Source organism: Agrilus planipennis, unplaced genomic scaffold, assembly GCF_000699045.2.
Source record: "Agrilus planipennis isolate EAB-ADULT unplaced genomic scaffold, Apla_2.0 scaffold145, whole genome shotgun sequence".
NCBI classification, from domain to species: domain Eukaryota; kingdom Metazoa; phylum Arthropoda; class Insecta; order Coleoptera; family Buprestidae; genus Agrilus; species Agrilus planipennis.
The window spans coordinates 447,709-453,494 of NW_020440372.1; positions in this window are offsets into that span (position 1 = coordinate 447,709).

Genomic DNA, 5,786 nt, shown 5'->3' on the forward strand with positions numbered 1-5,786 from the left:
GATGTTGAATTGAACTTTCAACATGTCCTATAACATTTTCTAAGGCTGTAGCAGGAGAAGGCAAGGCAAACTTTAATCCTTTATTGAGTAAACTAATTTCGGCATTATCAAAAACTTGAGATGACAGATTCTCTACAATGTGTTCGACTTTCTTAGGAAGTGGTTTGGAGAATATACCTAACTTACGTAACTTCTTTTTATGAATGTTCACCTTTTTATGAAATTTACAATCTATAGATAAAAACATCTTCCTTTGAAAATCGCTCCATTTTTTGAATTCTTTTTCACTTAAATTATAAGTTAAAGATTTAAATAAATTATACGCCTCTATTTCAAGTAGACTACGTTTTGAGTACAAGAAATCCAATTCTAAATCTAGCCACTTACGCTTAGCAAAAGTGGTTATTTTTTCAATAACTTTACAGTTCTTTGAAACTTTAATATTCATAAACTCTGGGAAAAGAGAGTTACGTTTACAGGTTTTTAAGAATTGGATATCTGCACCAATTAATCTAATCTTACAACTAAGTTTGTGATACCTGTTTAAATCCGATGACCGGGAAGCCATGACGAAATATGAAGATTGGAAAAACTTTGGCGGTTGTTGTAGAACAAACAGAATAGCTCAAAACCCCAACGCCAAAACACGACACTGTAGTTGTCCGAAGCACTTTCAGTCCCTGAAGAAGGTAACTTTGTTACCGAAAAGTGCTTCGGACAACTACAGTGTCGTGTTTTGGCGTTGGGGTTTTGAGCTATTCTGTTTGTTCTACAACAACCGCCAAAGTTTTTCCAATCTTCATATTTAATTATATGTTTAATTTTGTAGAGAAATAATTTATTCGTATCCCCAAATTACTCACAATATACTGTATCATTGCAGTGTATAAAAATTTACTTATGATTGCCTCTGCAACAAGATAATTTTAATTATTTTCACAGCATTCACAGTAACCGATGATCACTATCCCCCTACGAGGTTCTCCTTCTTCTTGAGGGTACGTGTTGCTGAAAAGCTTGACTAATGTTCAATATTTATGCATAGTTTTTCTACAAGTATTCTGTACCTTTGTAACTACAATTTTCATTATTTTTACAGCTTTTACAGTCACCGATCATCGCCACCCCCTTACGAGCCTCTCTTTATGTTATCTTTCCACAGATTCCGGTAAGTGTTGCTAAAAAGCTTGACTAACGTTCAATTTTTATGCATCATACGTTTTCTAGACAGTATTCGGTACGGTACCTTTTTAGGTATAATTTTCNAGTTACAACGCTGCATACTCCCCTATAAAAGTCGGCCTTAGTTCAGCAACCGATCGCTGGCGCTAGGATCATCTATTAGCGTGTACTACGGCAGAGAAGAGAGACGTATATAGAAATACAATGCCGTGTTTCATTTGCGGATCACCACAGATCACCCCAAGCCGGCAGGTTCCCACCCCAGCCACCAAGTGGCGACACTGCGCCCGTAAGCTTCGACACACCAACGCCTGGTGGCGACAATGTCATTGGACTAGCCTCGCCTATTTTACTAAAGAAGAATGCGCACGCATAGAAAATAAGTGTGGCGGCAGAAAAAATCATCTTGAATTTTTAGATTTTTTGAGATTCTTGGAAAGTTAACACTTCGAGCGAAAACTTATTATCTTTTTTAATTTATTTAATTACATTAAGAGTGCATAAAATTTGTTGTTTTTTCGAGTGTGTTCAGTGTATAAATTATTGTGCATTGTAATCGTAAAAATGCCATCTACAAATATTTGTGCATTTTTAAAATGTAAAAATACATCAACGAGAATGCCACATCTCTCGTTTCACCGTTTTCCAAAAAATGAAAGGTAAGCATTTTCAGTTAATTTTTGTTTTCAAAATTATTGTTACATTATTACTATTACTATGATTATTATCACTGATAAAGGTAATTTTATACTTTCGCGGTCCCCTCGTTTTTTGGCTCTAGAAAATCGAAAAATCATCCGATTTCGATGAATTTTGTTTTAAAATCTTTGTTTTTACGGCGGATTTATAAAAAAAAAATACGGGAAATATCTCACCTGGAGATTTCATATAGTTTTATGAATTTAAATGTGATCATAAACGCAGTTCTTCGCATATAATCGTTTATAACTTTCTTACAAAGCATCAAACGCAGTTCATATATTTTTTTTTGTTGATCTACATAAAAAAACGAACATTTTGGAAAAAGAAAAATTAAAAAATGTTTGTTTATTGAAAGGTCAATTTTAAGAAAAATTGTTATTATTTTTAATTGTAAANTGTGTTGGATCCATTCGCCAATGGATCAATAATCTCGAAATGATGACAGGTTTCAATGACCGTTTATTTAGTATAATTCGGGATAAAGCAAAAGGTATGTCTCCTGATGAATGTGACGCGGTTTTAACTTGGGACGAGATGAGCATTAAAGAACATTTAGAATTCAATTCGAAAATCGATTTTATTGAAGGTCTCGAGGACCTCGGTGAGTTAGGAAGAAAGAATAAAAATGGTAAATACGCATTAGTTTTTATGATCCGTGGTTTAAAATTTCCATGGAAATTACCAATTGCATATTTTATTTCGCGTCAAAATATTACAGGTTCCACGTTAGCCAATTTAATTAAGTTATCCGTTAAAAAGTGTTTTGAAGTCGGGATTAGAATTCGATCGACAGTATGCGACCAGGCATCTACAAATTGTCGAGCTGTAAAAGTGTTAGGTGTCAGCGAGTCCCAGCCGTATTTTTTTATTGAAGATCAAAAAATTTATTTTAATTATGATATCTGCCATCTAATGAAATCAGTACGTAATCGGTTAATTGCGAATGATATCCTTGTTGGAGACGAGAGGGTTTCGTGGAGAGCTATTATACAATTATTCAATAATGAAGAATGTAAAGCATCGAAGGCTGTACCGAAGCTCAGTTTAGCTCATATTAACCCTAATAATTGGCAGAAAATGAAAGTAAAACTCGCGGTTCAAGTTTTTAGCGCATCAGTAGCAGCAGCATTAAAGACCGGAAAATTGAACGGAGTATTACGCGAACCTGCATGCATGTCGACCGCGGATTTTTGTACAAAATTGAATGACCTGTTTGATTGTTTGAATGCTAACTACTCTTTGGATCCGAATCCCCTTCGACGCGGTATTTCGATAAGAACTCCCCAAGTAATGGCATGTTTAGAAGAATCTCGCGAATGGCTTAATTCGTGGGTATATGATACTGGTCGTGAATCACCACCTTGTTTCGTAGGTTTAAAATTATCATTAAATTCTATAATACTGTTCGCAAAAGATCTTTTAGCCGAAAACGTACTGTATTTACTGACCGCGCGACTTAATCAAGATTGTATAGAAAATTTATTCGGGAACATACGTCGTCGATCTGGAAATAATTGTAATCCTTCAGCACTACAATTTAGGCATAATCTTCAATATACTGTAGTAGCTAGATTAGTTGCTCCACCAAGGGGATCTAATTGCATGGACGATAATACTAATTTTATGATTATTTCTAAAAACAAAGGGGTGCATGAAAATAATTTATCACTAGACATGCATGATAATACAGTAATTGAAGAGCATAGGTTAGATGATAGCATGTCAGAATATCTTTCAGATCAAGATGACGATGATGATGATGTTCGCCCCATTACACTTGAGACGTGCGCGATGAGATATGTTGCGGGTTATTTGGCATATCGTTGTATTAAAAATTTTAATTGTCAGAAATGTCGCGTTAATTTAATAAAAACCGGTGATGAATTAGAAAATAAGAGGTGTTAGATACCAACTCAATTTGTGTTCACCCTGTATAGCAACTTTAATAATCATTATCTTGGGAATATTAAATATTAAGCTAAAATTAAGTAAACATAAGCAAACATCGATTTCCGTTAGAGACAACAACATTTATTCTTCTTGTTTATATTCATTTAAGAAATAATGTGTAACTTCGATATTTCTTGTAATATTTAACTTTTGATAATTAGTGAAAATTAGAGAAATTTATGACGTCTAGAGAATGGTAAACTAAAACCGGTATAAAACCTCCGTCTTATCAGTTATAGAAGTAAGTTAGTAACTTAGTAAAATTAATGTCAGTCAGCCAGTCATTTTTGCTATCGCCAGAATCTCTGTCCGTTTAATCTTGTGGTATAATTTAGAATTAGTTAATAAAGAATTACAGTTGATTGTTTCGCTCTTCCTTCATCTTGATTTGAATTTATTCGTGTCAACATACACGTATAAAAAACTGTTTGGTGTCAGAAGTATACAACAGGAAAATTTTGGTTTCAGAAGTGGGATCGCTGCTACATAGACGGGATCACTACTACGGGATCACTGTATTTTGGTTGGATTTCAATCCTTTGAGCAGAGACGATTTTTCCACGGACCACAGCCGAAGAAAACATCGCTAAAAACTGTGAGTAGATTCTCTATCGACTTTTCTGGTTCTAGTTGTAAAACTTCCTTTAAATTTTTATAATGGCTAATCCTAATTCCTCTGTGTCTGGCTCTAACTCTGCTACTCCTAATTCCTCTGTGTCTGGCTCTAACTCGCACACTGAACAATTTAACCTACAGTTCCTATGTTCCCTTATTCCAAAACCCTTCGATGGAAAAAGATCAGAGTTTAATGAATTCCTCACAAATTGCAATAATGCAGTTTCTCTTGCATCAGAATCACAAAATCGCGCATTATTGGCATTTATAATTTCTAAATTAACTGGAAATGTAAGATCAATGCTTCATGGTAAGTCTTATGAAAATTGGAGAGAATTAAAAAATATCTTATGCACGTTTTATCAAGATAAAAAGCATTATATTCAGTTATTCAGTTCGTGATCCCACCTATCCTTACCTTTTGATGAGTACAACTAAAACTATGTACAGCCGATTTAAGAATTTATCACAGTGTAAAAAGCTATCAGAAGAGGAATACCTATGTCAAGATCCAATCATATACAGGACATCAGAAAGACCAGTTTGCGAAACGCTCTTAAGAACTGACTCAATCAAACAAATTCCAAAGGATTGTTCCGTTCGTAACATAAAAGCAAGAATGGAAATGTGGCATCCACTCTCAAAAAACTCTTGGTTATTTGTTATGTCCAAGAAAACCACTGCGTCAATCAGCTGTGAAAATTCGTCAACTAACATAATCGACGCTGAATTGGAAAACATTGGGATAATTACACTACGATCTAAATGTAAATGTTTTACATACACTACAGTGTTATACGCAACATCAGATTATACCTCTAACTTTACGAATTTCCTTCCTAATATTAACATGGACACCGACGATTGTTGCATCCGTCAACGAAAGTTCCTCAACAACAGCGATATGTTAATGGAGCCGATGGAAATTAAAAGTTTTAATTTAGACGAATTGCGACATTCACAACATAAATTAGAGCAATTCGAACAAATCTTGGATCATCATATGAACAAACCTTTCAATGCAAAACATCTATCTTGGTTTTCTTTATCTACAGCGTTAATCATCTTTTTAGTGATAATAATGTGTTGTTATCGTAGGTTTCAATTTTTGTTTAAGTGTTTATCAAAAAGTGGACAGTGCTGCACGAAAATTTGCATTACAAATCACAATGAACGCATTCAATTAAGTGATAGACAGGTTATGCGTTTTAGAGCAATTCAAGAAACAGAACAGGACACTAGTAATTATAACCAACAATCAACTAGAAGTGTATCTGTACCTCCAGATTTTCAGATACCAGTCAATAGTAATATGTATGATAATAAAGACAAAAAAC